This window comes from Empidonax traillii, unplaced genomic scaffold (assembly GCF_003031625.1).
Source record: "Empidonax traillii isolate 1590-97213 ecotype Southwest subspecies unplaced genomic scaffold, ASM303162v1 scaffold685:size505991, whole genome shotgun sequence".
NCBI lineage: Eukaryota > Metazoa > Chordata > Aves > Passeriformes > Tyrannidae > Empidonax > Empidonax traillii.
In genome coordinates this window covers 362,920-382,772 of record NW_020955878.1, presented here as the reverse complement: position 1 = coordinate 382,772, position 19,853 = coordinate 362,920, and positions in this window count along the sequence as shown.

The window sequence follows — 19,853 nt, the reverse complement described above, 5'->3', positions numbered from 1 at the left end:
CAGAAGGGGAATCCTCCCTGCTCTTGTGAACCCACTGTCCACCCACCCATTTCACACCCATTGCCCTACAGTGGCTGTCTTGCTGGGTCAGAGAGTGCCTCGAGAAACAGATTTGTTCTCTGAATCTCTGCTTTGTCCTGGCACTACAGCAGGGGCAGGCAGGTTGTGTCTGGTGCATCCTCACACCCCAAGTCCTGGTGAGCAGTGGTGTTAAAAGAAATGGCTGAAAACACTGAACTAGGGCTGCCTTGGGACAGCAGAAGTGCTGGTGGGGACTGGAAGGGCAGTTAGGGTGTTGAGACAGACTGTGGAACAAGTAGAGTGTGCTATAGGTAGAGTCTTTGGAGGGCAGAAAGAATGGGTTCACACTTTGGGCCTTCCATTTACATCCAACTACTTTGTAAGCTGGTAATGCTTCTAGATAGAGTCTGTGATGGTCTTCATGGCAGACACACAAGTCAGTGCACAGAGTATTAGAATTTGAGCTAGGTAGGAATTTTTCCCATCCTTAGGAGCTCTTGGAAATGTTCGGAGTTTCCTCCTCTCTTGGTATCCCAAAACACCTTTTAATGTTTGTCCCATCCTGACACCTGCCTTTGGTAGCCAAATATCTGGCCTTAATGAAGGATGGACTATGTCCCTGCCTCTACACTGCAATACAGAACCACTGAAATCAAACATGAAGACACAGGATTAACACACAGAAAAATCTCCTTTTCCTATTGTGGATGTGTAAGTGAGGGGGAAATGGGCAGGAAAAGCACAATACAAGATAATACACAATAGTTCTGCATGTAACTGCCTGCACCTTACTCTTTAGTCAGGAGGTATTCTGTATGTTAATAAAGAATACAAAACCAAACAGGTTTTGGATCATAAGTAATATGTGATAATTCCTAAGAGAAGTTCAGCCATATCTCAGACAAGGATGATATACATGTTCCTTCCATTTATGGCATTCAAAAACAAGGTATCAAAACCAGATTAGCTGGCTGCCTTTATGGCACCTGTTATCTGCCAGTGATTTCAACTGCTCAGCAATGTTCTCAGACATTTTCCGTTGGGAATAGTTGCTTTCTCAAAAACCTTGATTTCCTTTCCATCCAAATCCTTCTCCATCTTCAACTCCTTCTACCTCTTGTTGTGTCTCTTTTTGACTACTCTACCCAAAGACCACACAGCCTTCTCAGCCCACTCACTTGTTCTGTAACAGGAGCTCCTCAGCTGCTTTGGTGAGTGATGGAAAGGGCATCCAGGTCATGTCCTCATCCAGGTCGTGTCCTCATCCAGGACCCACACTCTCCAGTTCTCTTCCATGGGTGCTTTCTGGAAAGATAGGAGAAGCCTAAGTAACTGTGCAACTTTTGATATTCACTCAGCCCCTGCCCAGGTATTATTTTTTACCTTCTTCACTTCACAGTTAAGTGGTGCTGAGATATCCTTGGAGCTGCTCTCTTCCTTCTCTCTTTTCTGAAAGACAGAAGTGTGAAACATTAAACATAATCGTGTTACAGACTATGCTATACCATTAAGCCATACCATAAATGTATTGAAAAAAATAACCCTGAGGCAGTCAAGGGTAGAATCAGGAGAAAGAAAGAACTCCAGAGTCCCTCTGTGTTTTGATGCATGGCACAGAGCAGTCTTCCCAAATAATTTCTAGCCCCAGAAATTCTAGTTTACCTTTGCCATGGCCAAAATTGCCCAATACCTATTCTGCATGTCTCCCCCTGAATATCTGGTGGTTCTGTTCATTAATCTATTTCCCTCAAAAATCAATTAATACCTCCAGTTTTATGTGGAAATTTTGAAATACGTAGCACTATGACACCACTGTGGACTAGACATTTCCTGCAGGGAAGCATGCATTTCATCAAACCCATGCATCTCATTAGTCAACGGGAGAAAGGGAGGTTTGGTTAATTAAAGTCTGTCCTACCATCTCCAGAGTCCAGTGCCCAGCTGCATCTTAATGTTGGGAAGTGTTGGAATGAAAAGCCATGCTCTGAACGACTGGTGTTTCAGCAATTCTGTTTCTTTGGTGTTAACATTCCTGGCAGCTCTCCTTTTACATAGAGGGCAGCAGAAATGTTGCTCTAGCAGGGTCTGAGGCTCACCAGGGGTGCACGGAGCTCACACTGAGAGCATGGCTGACAACAGCACTGGGGAGCTGCAAATCCCATGGGGAATGTTCCCCAAATGAAGTGCTGCACTGAATAATGCAAAGATTTATAAGATCTGACCTCCATTTTTTGTCTTTCTTTTTTTTTTTTCTTTTTTTCTGCAGAAGGAAAAAACCACACTGTATAAGTACCAGCACAGCTTTTGGAGAATAAAAAAAAAGTATGTGCCAAAAGGTGTCCTCATCAATGCTGGGTACCACAGTGCTCACACTGGAGCAGAGAAATTCAGTTAAGGTTGCTGCCCAGAGCAGAACTGTGCTTGATCAGATCTAAAGAAAATATCTAGAAGGTTATCAAGGAAAATAGAATTGCCCATTGATAATAACTCATTTCTCTATTTACATGAGAAATTTTTGTCCACACCACTGTTGCTTTCATTCCAGGCCTAAGATCTTTCCTTGTACAATAGGATTCAATGTAGGCAGCTCATAAGTAAAGAAAGTTCAAAGTGGAAGAGACTGTGAGAAACTACGAGGCTCCCTCTTTTTGGCAAAGTTATTTTGAACTTCATCTGTTGCTTTAGTCAGTTCAGGTGCAGCATCAGAAGGATTCCTTTCTCTATGCAGAGAAGCTCGAGACAAGAATTTGCTTAACCAATATTGTTACCAAAGCCTCTCACAACCATTATCAGAATTAATGAAAGTAAGGGGTGTGGATCAGCTTCAGATACCTTCAAATTAATGTTACTAATACTATTAGGGATTTCTATCCTGATAAGCACCTGGGAACAATTGGTAGGAATGGGTTCTCAACAAAACAACCTCAGAAAGGACACAGGGATAAGTAGCCCAAAAAGAAACTGGGGAAAAAAAAAAAAAAAAAAAAAAAAGAGTCCCACACTGGGGGGTACAGGAAGGAATCAAAATGAACTTCACCTTAGGAAAAAATTTCAAACACAAAACACATAAATAAAACAAAAATGGCGAATTAGATTCTCTATGAAATGAAATGTAACAGAAATTAAAGGTACATTAATACAATCTCTGGGCTGAAAAGCAGCAAAGGCCTGCATTGCCAGGTGATTTTCTGACACCAAGAAAATTTTGTTTGGCACAGGGTACCCACAGCACAAATTTGCTCTGCAGTTTCTGCAACCAGACGAGGTTATCACAGAAGACTTGGAAAAGAAAATCCAGTGGGATACTCACAGAGGCATGGCCAAAGGCTCTGATTTCTAACTCACAGATGTGGGAATGGGGCAGGGTCAAAGTGGTCAATTCCTTTCCTGCACTGAGGAAATGAGCAATGTCATAGTATTTTTGGTATCAGGCACAAGTCAGATGTCAATACATATCAAGAACCAACCCTGTCTCCAAATGGCAGAAATGGGACCTCCATCAGGAAAGCACTGAAATCAAGTTCAACATAAGGGAAGGAATATGCAACCCCAATTCATTTCTTCTTTTCTTTATCCAGACATTTAGCTCTTGCTGAAAAATGTGGCAGAGTTTTATCTACATGAATGACAGCAACTGACCCATCAGGCAGTACAGTTAAGCAGTAGCACACCTTTCTTCCCCTCTAAAAAGGAAAGCCCAGAACATTGACAAATCTGGTGACAACTGCAAAAAAATTACTCTCCTCAAAGAACTGGAGCTGTTGGACATACAAAACACTTCTAGAAAAATCACAGGCTGCAGGCTTCTGCATGTTTCATCAAGGTGTAACTCAGAGGAACTGGGGAAGCACACACACACACACACACACACACACAAAGAAAAAGAAAAAAAGGAAAAAAAAGGTTGTTAATAATAAAACATTGAACCACACCATAAAAATTATATAAATGATATCCATAAACAATGCAGCAAAATGTGGTTTTGTACAGTGGCAGTAGGTGATCAAACTCATGTTATCTGAAGGAGCAGGAAGGGGCTCCCTTTCCTTCAGCCATCTAACAACTCTCCAGTCCCTTTTCAGGAAGAATTCCCAAAGCTGCCTTTGTACAAGTCATGAGGAACACACCATGTGGCCTGGGGAGACTGGGTTCCAGGGAGAGCTACTGGGCACACGGAATGTCCATGCGCAGGTTCCCCTCGTACAGATGAGCATCTACACAGACTCTGCTGAGCCCTCACCCTGAACTGCCCTGGAGGGAACAAGTGAGGCCATTTGTGCCATGGGTATTGCTGTGAGTGCTGAGTGTGCTCACCTGTGCTGATCTGTGTATGTATGCATGTGTTGTATATGTACACATGCCTAGGAGCTGCATATGTGTTCTCCCTGTGCATGTGCCTTCTGAGAATTCCTGCTCAGCCTCCCTACTTGGTTGGACCTGGATTTGGAACTTGTGGCAGACTTGTCTCAATCACATTCCCAATCTCAGCCCTGTTATCTGTCAGGAAAGCCTCGGGAAAAAATCCAGTGGGAAAACTGCTGAAAGGTGGAAAACAGTCAGGTACTGAGCACTGGGAAGTGGGGAAGGTCAGATAATGAGCACTGAACAGCCAGCCTGACAGCTGATCCCCTCCAGCTAGCAGGGCTGCAGAGGCTTTTGCTGCTCAAAATATTCTGGCAGTGTCTGAGACAACAAGTGAATGACAAGCATATTTGGCAAGTTCCCCTGGCCGACTTGGCTGGGAAGGCACTAACCTCCCTATTTCTTTTCTGTATTAATCACACGTTACTTGCTCAGCACTGACAAGGAGGAAGCTTGGTGAAAAGCAAACAGATCAAAATAAATGAGAAACCAACCAGAAGGGTGGGTTTATGATCAAAGTGTCCAGCCCAATATACCCTCAAAGAACTATTAGTAAAATCCTTTTGTCATAGGCCAGACAGGTTTGTTCATTTGGGACATTTCCCAACAGAAGAGATGGCACAGCATTTGGGTCCAGGCAACAGAAAATGCAGGTGCATGTGAGAACCTTGCTCATTGCCATAGGGATACACACACACTCTCACACACTCCTGCACAGTTATGTAGCCTAAAAATGGTTATTTTTTCATCTGCAATTTGACCATCACAATTCAGGAAGCACCTTCCCAGTATTCTCTCCTGTGAGGCTTAAGGTCAAGCCACTAATTTCCCTCTTCCACTCTCAGAAGACAAAGCTGGGCTAGTGTCAGCCCCCAGCCTGTACCGTGTCCTGGTTCTGAACTCTGTGCATACCTCCCTGCTACCACACTGCACAGCTGGCCTGAGCTGGAAGCAGCCTGAATGCTTTGCATAATGTGGAAGCCAAACTCCAACATGCCAAAATTCCTTGTTATGCGGATAATCCACCGTGTAATGGATGCCACGCCACAGCCTGTCCCCAAACAATCCAAGTAGCCATTGCATACGTGGATTGTTTCCTTGTCATGTTAACTGCCCTTTGTCACTGGCAGGAAGTGCTGCATGGACATCTCAGCTGAGGACAAGGGCGTTGCTGCTCTGGTGAGAGTGAACTTCTGGAAGCCCTGCACCTTCCTCAGAGCTAAATGCCAACCACAGGCCAGTCTTCTCCAGTCTCTGCAATACATTGTCAACAACTCCCTTTTCTGCAGTGTTTCTGTGACCAGGGAGCGTATGCCGTTTTCTCTGACATTGATGTATCATTCCTGGCTGAACAGAAGGAAAGGACTCATTTGAGCATGAAGGAAGTTGTTAAATGAAATCCTCCATAACATTCACATATGTGGCATAAAACTTTATCCCATATTTTTTCTGAGTTAGTGCCTCTGAAGACCCCTGATATTGAAGACGCAGAGATGATACTGCAAACACTTCTCATGAGCCAAACACATGATGATCCTGGTTCCCTCTAGAAATCTGATGCCACACAGGAGACCTCCCTCCTGTTGTATTACACAGAAAACAGAAGGAGTTAGTCCAACAGGATGCAAGGACTCTTTCTGCAGTTTCACAGCCAAACTTCTGCTACCAAAGAAGAAAATAATTTCATCTCTGGTGCAAAAGCAGCAGTGTAGAAATCACTCTCTGTAGAGCAATTTGATCACCTAAGGAGAGGAAAACATTTACTCTCTGGCACACAGGAGCCTCTTTCCTTATCAGAGAGAGCTATGAATGTTGTTTCAAATACTTATGTGATAAATGGGAGGATTAAACTTTAAAAAAAAGAATGAATGTGGCCAGAATCAACAGTGTTCATAGTTCTCTGGGGAAAAACTAGTCCATCTACACAGTCACATAGATATTCACTCTCCAGGAAGCTTCAGACTCTGCACAGCAATGGCAAAGCAAATATAGAGCACAAACATTAGAATACTATGAATGGTGTGGGACAGGCATACGTGGGTATGGTTAAAGAGAACTAGCACTTTAAATGGACTTCTAACATCTAAAACAAATGTATAAATCCCTGAGTTCTTATATTTGGCCCAGATCATATTCCCTTTGCAGCTGGCGGAGTCAAATGCTTCAGAGACCTCTAACCTCCCCCTCAAATTTTACAGTGTCAGCGAAAAATTAGATTCTTTCTTCTGAAATTTGACCTCAGAGCAGTGATCTCAATAGTCATAAAAATAGGCCCTTCAGCTGGGGTCATCAGAGATGTGTTTGTATTGGAATTGCTAAACCAAGAGCTTTCTGCATCAAGTCAGGTTCCACTGGGTTCCCCCAGCATAGGCAAGTTCATTTTGAGAACATCATAGATTTTATGTCCACTGGAGAGACAGACAACTTTTTCAATTCCTCAACACAAACATGAATCACAATGCAAGGTATTTTCAAGCACCCCACATTGTCCCTCCCTCTGGAAAGAGCATTTAGTGTCATCTGACACAGGCATCTGAAATGTCAGCGCCTGAAAACGCACAGTCAGCCTTGGGCCCTTCATGCTGGAGAGGAGGCAGCCAGCAGATGTAAGATAAGGTCCGTAAAATCTAGGTAGGACAATGAGAGGGAGTGGATGGATGACTGAACTTCCCTGCATAAGAAGTAGGGGCATCAGGTGAAGTTTGCTGGTGGCCAAACACAGAAGCATAGGACACTTCAAACCACTCATGGTTATCTGCACAGCTCCTCACCACCAACAGAGTGGCTCCTGAATGTTGCCATTCGTTCCAAAAGCTGCCACACAAATCCATGGTAGGAGAACCAGGTGCAGACTCCTGATGCCACACACAAGAAAGAAATCAGGATTGGGATGTGCCAGCCAGGAGCACCTGGGGTATGGGGCAGAGTTCAGGGAAAGCCTCCACACATCTTCCTATCTCATCATTCTTGTACTTTTTCAGCCTTAGACACCAACAAGGCCCACAAGCTACTGCCAGGGGACACTGCTCTGGGCTGGCCTTTAGGTCGACACAGAGCAGCTGCCATGTCCTGGCATGTGTGTCACAACAAGCCAAAGGGCAGCACCAAGGCAGGGAGGTCCCCCTTGCAAAGAGGACTTGGAGAGCCTGAAGTCCAGGGGCTGCTGCTCTGGAGCCAGGACACCCCTCTGTTTGCACTGTCAGCAGCCAAAAACAGGCAGTGCCAGAGGCAGCTGAGAGGTTAAACACTGCATGCACCCATCCCATGAGCCACAGCTCACTGGGTTCAGATGCCAGTGTGTGACCACAGCACAGCTGGGCCTGCTCACAGCTGAGCAAATCCCACTTGGGCTGCTCTGGGCAGTGGGACACACCAGCAAAACTGCTGGAGTTTATCATAGATCCTGGGTTTCTTCTCCAGTGCCTGGCCCATAACCTCAGAGTTAATGCCATCTGACGAGATACAAGCTAACTTGGTATGCCCTGCTGTTACTGCATGTCTGTCCTGCAGCCTGCATTGTCATGCAGCAATGCCTGAACCAAATGGATGCTGCTTCTTGCTGTGCTTCTTAGCCTGCTTTGTAGCTGGGATGATAAAATCATTCAGAATAGCTGAGATTGCAAGGATGTCCAACACCCTACTCAAAGCTGGCCTAATTACTACAGATAGCTCAGGGATTTGTCCAGTCACATCTTGCACACCTCTACAGATGGAGCACCTCTGAACAACCTGTTCCTGACTTGGATCACCATCATTGTAAAAATAATTTTCCTTATATCTAATCTGAATTTCCCACATTCCAGCTTGTGTCCACTCCATCTCACCATATCAGATAGCTGTAGATACTAGTAAGATCTCCCTTTAGCCTCCTTTTATCAGATTGAATAAATCCATCTCTTTTAGCTTCTCCTTATACGTAATGTGCTCCAGTCCCCGACCTTCTTGATTCCCCAAAGAGTACAAAACAGTTTCTAGAAAACAAATTCTCACCTAGACTTATTTGTGACCGTGTTATACTCTTGGTAGTATTACAGTGCTTTTGTTAGCAGTTCCTTAGACCAAAACACTCTTTGCTTCCACTGGAAAAAGTGCTTCTCATGTATCCTTTTTCACTGACAGTTTTGGTTTTGACTATCCTACACAGACCAAGCTCTTTTTTGCTACTTCTTCTGTCAGCAGTTAGTTTCTAGATCACCTTTCTCCCTGCACCAGCTCTAGCCTGAGTAAGTCTCTTTTTGGTGTAGAAATGGCAAGTGTCACATCCAGTATTTCTAAGGGGCTCATATAGCAGCCTTAATGTTTCCTCAGCTGTACCAGAGCTAGTTCAAACTCCTGATCATATTAGGGTCATACTGCTGACTTACAATTCTGCTCTGACTTTCTAGGACAGGGGGCAGTGGTCCATCGTCCCTATATCATGTCTATAGAAGTGACATCATTATCTTCCAAGACACACTGTATTGAGATTTGTTCCCATCTCCATAAATTTTCATAGCTCTGTGTATTATAGAGAAAAAGAAAACACTGGCCACAGCTCTTACCTGTTCATCTCCTTGCCATAAGACCTCTGACACTTACAGTTCAGACAATGCCAACATAACTGAGCCAGGAACCATCAGTGGGTAGGGCTGCCCACACAAGTATCTCAAGCACAAGGCAGGACTTACAGAGTATCTGTCGGTCCTTTAATGTCAGAGACAAAGCAAAACTAATTTTGTCAGCCCTTGGCTCAAAGAAGAGCTTGTGCCACAGTTTTAGTTTAATAATACAGACGAAGCTTGGGCTTGTATCAAAAATCTACAGCCTTTGGCAGCCCTTACAGCACCTATTCTAACATGATGTCCCCAAAGAAGAAAGTTAGCTGCTCCTGTAGGTTCCCAAGCAATGCATTCTATAAGACTCTAACGTATCTGCAAGAGAATTGCAGGAAATGTACTGTTGGGAGAAGGGAATAATGAAAAATCTGAGTTATAGCTTATAATACAGCATCTAACTAAGCCTTCTTTCAGAAAGCTTGTGAGACTAAAGATCAGAGCTGAGCAGACTGCTCACAATTTACCGCTGTCAGAAACTCGTTCAAACCCGACCACAAGTTGTGTTCTAACTCCAAAGCTGGTTCTTCATGAAACACCCAGAAAGTTTTGAGAAAGTACGAACATGTGGAAGCCTAAAATCTGGCCAAGTCTCTCAGACAAGCTGTGTGAGGGGTGATGCTGAAGAATACCTGAGGTAGAACAGCATTTCAGGAAAGGGCAGAGGAAACTCAGAGAGTCTCACAGCATCCCCACCTTGGCCACACATCCCAGCCCGTTAGTGCAGCTGCTCGGCCAGGCTCTTACCCCTTTGTGTCATGCCCTGATGGTCCTTATTCAACTCTCTCAGCAGCATGGGAAGGTCATTCCTTCCCAGCACACAGTGCCACTCAGCCATGGTGAGTATGAAGAAATGGGTAACAGGGATCACATTTGATTTGTGATCCTCCTCTATTGCAATTTCTCTGTTATGTTTGTACTGTGATTCCATCACTGCTATATCAGTCTGCTGAATCAAAATCACATGTAACATCAAACATCTTCAAAAAAGGAAATTTGGTATTAAATATTAAACACTCTACGCATGTGGAATATCTAAAAGCACCAAAGCTCGTCTCTGGCATAATCTCACAGGAGGTACTCACCTGTAGGGAGCCCCTGGTGGTCTAGGGGAAAGGCACTGCACTGTCACTGCAGAGACCTGGGTTTGATTCCCGGTCAGGGCCCCTCCCCGGGCAGATGGAGCTCGTTAGCCCTGTAAGGCAATCCATCTACGTCCTGAGGACCTCGCTGCCACCGTCCAAGCGTGCTTGGCCCCGGCAGATGAACCTCAGGATTAAAGGGTGGGCTCAGTTCCGCGCACACTGTGTCTCACCTAAAAAATCCAATGCGCAGGCTGGAAGGTGGAAAGACCTTCCCTGGTTCTTCGTTCGTGAAGACTGGCCATTCACTCACCTGTGGATCTGTCGTGGGGGCTGGTGAGAGTATGTTGCTTCCTACAGCAGAAAGAGAGGAAGTAGACTCTGGTATGACTTACCCTAAGTAACATTAGCTACTTAGGGACACTGCTGCATCTGTATGGGAGGCAAATCTCTCTGGGAACTAACAAGAACTTGATGGAAGCAAAGTTGGAAATTTACTTGCCTTTACAATTCCAAATTCTGAAGACTGCCATGACAAACACTAGTCACATTATTTTGTCTGAGTTTCTCTTCCAGAGACTATAAAGCAGCTGGGGAAAGTCACAACCTCTTTTTTATCTGCACTTGGATTGGTAAATCTAAATCATTTTGTCCTGCTCCCACTTCCTAATATACCACCTTACTTGCACCAGGAGGGTAGGCAGTTAAGTAAATTGTCCTAGCACACCTAGTTAGTTATTTTTGTCTCTGAGAAAGAACATGTTCTTTCTAATTAGGCCCCAAAGAAGAACTTTCACAGTAACTCAAGATGAAATCATGGCCTGAGGTGAGAAGGTGTGAACAAGCTGTAGATTTGCAGGGGGATGAGGGTCAGGCAGGCAGGAGGGAGTAGACAATGCAGGTTTCTTTTTGGATTTCAATAAGAAAGGTCCAACAAAAACTGGCTTAATAAAATAGCCAGTTGCATAAGATAGAGTCATGGTTTAGGAATGGTATTATCCAGTTTAGGGCTCCCACTAAAACTATGTGCTGGTCCCCCTGCTCTCCCCTGTGCTGCTCTTGGGAGGGGGATTGGAGGCACAATACTGGATGGCTTCCTCTGCCATGTCAGCTCGACTGGAAAGAAACCCTTCTTCCTGGAAGAGAGTCCCTTACCCTTGCCCTGGAAATGATGCTGGATGGTCAGAATAACCTCCAGGTCTTGGTCATGTCTCCTTCTGGCTACTGCAAAAATTAACCCTGTCTTGGCTGGAACCAGCACAGGCAGACTAAAAAGATGAAAACAGATGCTCAGTAAATCCCTTCAGATGCTGGGAACCCCAGCTCCAGATCAACCCAGGATGGATTTTCACATGGTGCATGGTACAGAGCCAATCTCTGGGGAGGTTCCTTATTTTCAGGTCATTCATGCTACTACAATTATCTTTAAAAGCACAATTTCATTCAAAAAGAATGTCCACATGGGAGCTTCTCAGACAAGACTGCGCAGATGGTGCAATAGCCATTACAGAGAGGGAGCTGCCTGCAGGGTCCTCCCTTGGGATGACCTGGCTGAGCATGCCCTGCCCACTGTGTGATGGGTAGCACCTCCCTAAGGCTGTGCTGGATGGGCAGTACAGCTCAGCATGGGCCTGGGCATGCTCAGGGGAACTGTGATGTGGATCACTGACTTCTCCATTACAGTGGTCTCCTGCCCAGGATCAAGACATTCCACCCCTTGATACAGACACAGTTTACCTATTTCATAGATATTTTAAGTTAAAGCTTATGTTAATAACATATGGGATTCTGAAGTTCTCAGTACAAGGACCAACTGACTCCTTGCATATATTTGTCTTACACAACGACAAATGACCTCTACTAAGATTTATATTTCAACCCATGACCCCCACATCAAATCTCTGGCACAGCTCTGAGTTTTCACTCAGAAGTAATTGTAACTGCAGTGACTGTGACTTAAAGGAAGGCTAATTAGCATGGTTTTTAATCCCTATGGGATCAATTAAAATCCATTTCAATTCAGTCTTAAGCATAGTTAGTATGATAATCTGTAGATTTCGAATGCCAGTACACACAGTTACCCTTGCCCTTTTCAGTGACAAGACACTGTATAAAATGCATATGCTCCAAGGCTGCACAAGAGTCACATAAATAAATTTATGTCATAAAATCACTTAAATAGTATGTCATGGATTTGCTAATGCATTCACCCGTGGTATGTTTTTTGGTGGATGTTATTTATGTCCTCGTAATTTAGGACTAAATTCATAATTGCACGAGTGTTACAGAGCCTGAAGGGAACTGGACAAGAGGAACAAGAGCACAAAGAGGTGGCCTTCCAGTGCTGTAAGAGGAAGACCAAACCAAACCAAAGCAATAAACAAGAGCTATTAGCTTACCACTTTAAAGACTTCCTTTTTCATTTAATTGAAAGAAGATAGTCTTCTACTTGCCTGGTTACATATACAAATATATACACCCCTCCTCACTGGGAGGGGTGTCAGCTTCCCTTCGATTATACCTATCTGACACCACCTGTGCATAGTATTTGCATTTTTGTTCAGTATTATGAGATTTCTGTCTTCCAATTGCTTCAGCCTGCTAAGGTCCTTCTGAATAGGTTATGTACAATATCACGACATACGTATGTCATTAACATTCAATAACATCATTTCAAGCAACAGTCTGTGTAAGTGGTAGCAAATCCCCAGATGGGGGAAGGCTCAGAGATGGTCAGAAAGGATGATGTGCTCAAGAAGCTCAGAACAGATCATAGGAAGTGACAGCAGCTATCTTAAAGGGAGCTGAACTTAACCCTAAGGGAACCTTTGCTTTGGATAAATGATTGTATCAATGGAGTGGCACAATTGTTTATGTAAATGATTTTCCCTAAAACAACCAGTAGAAAGTATAATCCTCCCACGTCAGACTAGGCAGGGTGGAAGGAAAAGGGGGTGTGGGGTATGTGTGTGTTTAAGGTTCTGGCCAACACAGGGTATAAAAATCAAACAATTTTGTTTAAATGTGCTTGTGTTGGCTTCAACCCACATAATTCTTCCCAGTGAATGGGGATGCTCAGCATCTAGAGACTGGTAATCATAGAATCACAGAATATTAAGGGTTGGAAGGGACCTTAAAGATCATCTAGTCTCAACCTCCTCTGCCATGGGCAGGGACACCGCCTACTAGACCAAGTTGCTCAAGGCCTTATCCAACCTGGCCTTGAACACTTCCAGGGATGGAGTGTCCACAACCTCCCTGGGCAACCTGCTCCGGTATCTCACCCCTCTTGTAGTAAAGAATTTCTTCCTAATATCCAACCTATATTTCTCCTCTTTCAGTTTGTGCCCATTACTCCTTGTCCTATCCCTACAGTTCCTGAAAATGAGTCTCTGGTTTCCAGGAGGCCCCTTCAGATACTGGAAGGTGCTGAGAGGTCTCCACACAACCTTCTCTTCTCCCGGTTGAACAGTCCAACTTTCTCAGCCTGTCTTCATATGTCTTCCAGACATCTTATCAAAATCATGGCCTCCTCTGGACTTGCTGCAACAGTTCCATGTCCTTCTTATGTTGGGGCCTCACAGTGTTCCAGCTGGAGTTTCATGAGGGCAGAGTAGAGGGGGAGAATCGCTTCCTTTGCCCTTCTGGCCACACTCCTTTGGACACAGCCCAGGATTCCATTGGTTTCTGGGCTGTGAGTTCTCACTGCCAGGTCATGGTCAGTTTTTCATCACCCCCAAGTCTTTCTTGACAGGGCTGCTCTCAATCATTTCTCTGCCCCACCTGTTGGTGTGCCTGGGATTGCCCTGACCCAAGTGTAAGACTGCTTTGTTGAACTCCATGAGCATAGACCCAACACTCCAGCCTGTCCAGGTCCCTCTGGATCCATCCCTTCCCTGCAGCATGTGACTGCAACACCCAGCTCGATATTGTCACTGCATGTGCTGAGGGAGCCCCACTGTCCCTGTCCCCACAAAGCTGTTGAACAGAATCTGCCCCAGGACTGACCCCTGAGGGACCCCACTGCTCACTGGTCAATGAACCACTGCCCACAACTCTCTGTGTGCAGCATCCAGCAAGTTCTTTATCCACCACATGCCCCACACACCCAATCCATGTCTCTCCAATTTGGAGACAAAGATGTCATGTGGGACAGTTTCAAACCTTGGCACAAATCCACACAGACATCAGTTTCTCTGCCCTATCCACCAGTGCTGCAGCCCCATCATAGAAAGTCACCAAATCCGTCAGGCAAATGGGAATCATGTTTGTACTGTGATTCAACTGTATATTGTAATTGCTGTGTTGTGTTTGTGCTGTGATTTCCGTATTCTGCTATATCATTCTGCTCAATGTGTGTAATTACTGTGTAATTTCAAATATCTTCAAAAAGCTAAAACTGATGTTAAAACTTTAAACCCTTTGTATGTAATATCCAAAAGAACCTGAACAGAGAGTACTGGACTGTGGCAGTCTTCAAATTTCTCTTTAAAAGACTAAAACAACTGTTCTGAATACTAGCTGTGAGAGTAGCACTGATAAAACAGTAAAATAAATTGCAGAGACTGTCAGAAAAGGGAATAGAGATTTGAGGAAAAAAAAACAAGTGTAGCAGGATTCTCTGCCTGGAATGGGGGTAAACCCTCTCAACATCTCAAACAACATCCCATTTGTAATCTATCAGTAGGGGACAGAGAAGGGACGTTGTGCTACTTTTGGTGTTGAATAAAGTTGAAACCAGACACATCAGTCTCAGAGTTAAGCATCCTGATAGTGAGGTGAAGATGTGGCAGATTTGGTAAATCTGTTGGTCAAAGCAACCAACAGATTATAACTTATTTAAAGCTGCTGAGTTGGCACAGCTGGACCAGAGACACCTGACTGACAGTCCAGCACTTTACACCATAAAAGCCCAGTCCCACATTTCGGTGGGAGGGTTTTCTAACACAGCCCTTCTCAGAGTGTGTGTGAACATTCCTCCCTCAAGTGGGGATGTGATCAGTGAAGGCACCGGGTTTTATTCCAAGCAAATTAAAATAAAAAGGGGGTACTAACAAAAAAAAAAAAACTATTTCTGTATATTTACTAACTTCTAGGCGTACCGTGGAGTCTGTAAGGTGAAAGGTCCTGTCTGGACCTAACACTAGGGAATCTTTTACGGCCAGGAACAGGGAACAAATTATAAATAAGAATACATTTCTCTGTGCCATGGGGATACAGAGAAAGGACTTGCAGCGTGAGAATGATGCAAGACCCCCCTGTACGAGCCCAGGGGAAATAAGTTACAACCAACCAAAAGGTAACATCCACCTCCAAAGCAGGGGAATTACCTTTTAAGGCAACAAACGGACAATGGATGAATATTCAACAACTGATATCGAAAGAGTACAAAAGCCCAGTTTTCAAGCAGGGTGTGTGTGTCTCGGGCGGGGCGCTGGCCCCCCCAGACCACCCAGCGCTGTTTGCTTTATTATCGCTTGCTTAATAAATTTATCAATTTTTAATTGGAACTGAGTTGTCTAAATTCTTAAACTAACTTGTAACAGGGATGCCCCTCAAGGTCACTCCTCAAGGCTCAGTGAAAGACGCTGGCCCATTGTTTTTCCCATTGTTGCTGGTCTGGGTGAGTAGCATCAGTTTTGATAACAGGTTTTGCTAGCTTCTATACAATTGCTTTAATATTGCTTCAGTATTGCTTCAAAAATACTGCACTATATTGTGCTAGTAGGTACAGCTTCCACACTGTGTAGTAAGCAATTGAGATCTTTTAGTTTAAAAATTATGATAATAAGTTATTTATGTAATTATATCTAGTTTGCTGTTCTTAGTCCTGCGGGAGAAAGTTGCACAGATTGCTGAGATAGGCAAAATGTGGTATCAAGTCCATGTTCCTGTTGACTCCATGCAACACTGTAACCTGCAGTTGCCAGTCAGAAACTTTTCGATAATTTCAGTTATGCCTTGTCTGTTTAATCATTTTATTACTGCAAGATGAAAATCACTTAATCACTTAAATCAGATTTTTATAAATGATTAACCAAAAAATAACCATAAAATATGATGAACCCTGCAGTTGTTCCAATTGGTGAATTTCACTCCTCCAGATCCAAGGGGAACTAAACAACATTACAAACAATGCAAAGTGCTGACTAGACTAAAAGTAGTTTTCATTAAGAATTTATAAATTCTTTTCACTTTGAAATTGAATGAATTTTCAATTGTTGTTTTATTTTCTCCTCTACCTCCTAGGCTTTTCTTCTCTAATCATCCCAAGATATTTTCTAAGCATTTTTAAAATAATTTCTCTTTTCCCTCTCTATAGCTTTTAGAAAAAAATTAAGAAACAATAAGTTGCAGGACACGAAGAGAAGTGAAGTGAAGTGAAGTGAAGTGAAGTGAAGTGAAGTGAAGTGAAGTGAAGTGAAGTGAAGTGAAGTGAAGAAAACATGCTGGAAGAGATAAAATGATTAAATAGAGGGATGACAGAAAAAGAAGTGAGCTCTTGAGAAGGTCCAGTGACAAATCGATCCCAGGCTGGGGGTAAGACCTGGCATGCTTTATTGAACCCCTGATTCGCAACATATCAGGAAGGTGGGCGGGACATGTTAATGAGGAGGATGAGTTATGCTAATTGGGAGACAGATTATGCTAAGTAGAGAATTACACAATTTTAGGCTAAGGTGGAGCAAGGTGGTTAATATGTTCCCTTAGCAAGGAACCCTACAGGGAACCTACATGGGGGGAAGGAACAAAAGGATTCTTGCACCATCTTACAACATCATTACAAAACCTTTCCATATCTTGTGAAGGGAGACAGGACATTCAAACACAGCTAATTATTAACAGGGACAGTTTTGTGGTATCTCTTGTGGTGTGGTTTTAGGCTCTCAAAGCAAAGAACTTTCCCCAACTCCCACTGTCCATGGCTTTCTGCTTAATCCTGTCAGCTCTCCTTTTGTTGATAGCCAAGTTTTGGATTCCAACAAGCTGTCGTAAGGATTCTGACATTGTATCCTACAGCAATCTTATTCAGAAGAATGTATTGGATTAGGTTTGTTAAAAATTGAGTTCAAGGGGTAGTGACAAATGGCTTGATGTTCAGTTAAATGTCAATAAGTGATTCAACTGTGTGCTCCATATTGTTCAGGGAGCCCCCGGTGGTCTAGGGGAAAAGGCACTGCACTGTCACTGCAGAGACCCGGGTTCGATTCCCGGTCGGGGCCCCTCCCCGGGCAGACGGAGCTCGTTAGCCTGTAAAGGCAATCCATCTACGTCCTGAGGACCTCGCTGCCACCGTCCAAGCGTGCTTGGCCCGGCAGATGAACCTCAGGATTAAAGGGTGGGCTCAGTTCCGCGCACACTGTGTCTCACCTAAAAAATCCAATGCGCAGGCTGGAAGGTGGAAAGACCTTCCGCAGATCTTCGCTTGCGAAGACTGGCCATATTGTTCAACATTTTTATCAGCACCTTGGACAATGATGATTCTTTGATTTGATGAGTGTATTCTTGGTAAGTTTTCAGATGACAAATGCAAACACAAGCCAGAGGTGCACTCTTATCATGAAGGAAACAAAGAACATACTAGGCTATACTAGGAAGAGCGTCACCATCAGACTGAAGGAAGTTACTATTTCCTTTTTGTTCAAGAATGATGTGTGGAAACTGGAAAGTGCAGTGGTAGATTACCAAGGTGGTCAGCACATAAAGCCTACAAGGGGTTTAGCATGGCAAAGAGTCCGACAAGTGGTACAGCAGCCTGTAACTATCTGACAGACCATCAAAAAACAAGGAAGGCAAACTCTTGGTAGTGTTACATGATAAAACACAAAGAGCAGCTTGGAAGCTTCAACCTCACGTTTTTCTCAGTAAGTGGATAGGGGCACTGTGGCAACAAATTTTTGAGAGAGGTGAGATGATTTTGTGACTTGAAAACATGAGTAGGGACCCCTAGAGGTCCTTTATCACTGACACTTCTGTGGTCCTATGGGGTTATTATTCTTTTTTCTACAGCAGACTGGTGAATTTGGGGAGTAAAAACCCACAAAGCACAAGGCAGAAGCTGGCAAAGGAGAAAGGTGAGTTGAAGATTGAGGCCAATGACTTGTCCAGTAGCGTGAAGTCCACCTCCATAACCAATCACAGGACAAGCAGAACCATCACATTTTTGTATTTATGAATCTTTTTTCCATCCACAAATGAAAAAAATTTATGCAACCTTTTCCAAAATTTGAAAACTGAAAAAAGTGGTTTAAGGATAAGTTAACACTATCGCATCCCCGTTTAAAAATTCTGTAAAAAGTCTGGAGTTTAATGGGTTCATGAGTTGCCACGAAGATGAAAAAATATTCAGAAAATTCACAGAACACAAAGAGGCAAGGCAAAACAAGAACTCAGAGCCCTTGAATGACTTTGGGACCTGATAGTGTTCTCACTGTGGGAAAAATATACATGAGGTGCTATTTCCTGAACTAGGTAGACAAAACCCAAGCATTGTCAAGCTTCTAACACAGGAAGAAACAGAAAGACACATTACCTGTTATTACTTCTTGAATCTATTGCCTTCCCAGTTGATTCCCATTACTCTAGGAGGTGAAATAAAATACAAGATGCCAAACTGACAGAGAATGATATACCGCAAGTGTGATCTTTGAACCAGTGTGCTGGCATCCATGTCATGCTCTTTAATTAACAAGTGCTGAGGACCCAGGAGGGAAACTGAAATGTAAAGAATCATTTTGCAGCTGCAAAATTAGACTCATAAACACAGCAATAACAGTAAAAGCAGATATTGGATGGGAAATTTCTTTCAGCTATGTTGATTTCAGCTGGTAAGCTTTCAGTTCCCACACAACTTAGAAGACATTATGTCAACAGTCATGTTTACCAAAAAATTGCAGATCTGTCTTGGAGCTAATTTCATGTGACATATAAATAACAACCAAGTCTATTCTTTGTTAAGCCTTTATATAATGCAGTAGAAGAGGAAAGAGAAAAGGAAAATCTCTCTTTCTCTTCCTTTATCCTGTTTGGCATGCTAAAGGATGACGTTTTCTTCAACGAAAATTCTACAAACATACAATATTACCTTTCAAACAGAAATTATAAAATCTCTACATTTATTTTTCAGAAGGACATTGGCAGCCTCAAAAGAATTCTTGATCTCAGATGTCTCAGTGTTGGAAGCACACAGAAGTCTTCAAGAGCAACGAGCTGAGAGGACTGGTCACTCTCTCTGACTCTTCTTACAGTGCTTCAACTCACTGATGTTTGAGGGAAAACACGAGTCTTCAGAATATGGTGCAAAATCACAGTGCCTCATCCAAGCTCCATGGAAGAACTCAGAATAGTAAATCCTATGTACCTCTTTGCAAAGGAAATGAAAATCCTCCCAGGAGTTCTCTACATTTCTGTGGAGTTTGTGTTTGTGCTTGGGAAGGCTGGAGAAGGTGTGTTTGTGATCTAAATCCCATTCTCACATTTGGTAACTACAGCCACAGTCCAAGGTGTCTACAATAGCAGCAGATTGGCAAGTTAAAGCTGCCAATAAAACTAAAAGATAAGGATGTAAAATGCATCCTTAGGAATTCCTGCTAATGTGACACTACTGAAATTTTTGCCGGACGTACATTTGAGCACACCAGCACAGCCAAGTATGGAGAACAGTAAAATAATACCTTTAAAATTGAATTTCAAATCAGAATCAACAGACAATACTTCAGAAGAATATAAATGATGTAATCAAATGTATGAAGCAAGGGGGATAATCTGATCTTTTGAAAGTACCCAGCAAAAATCT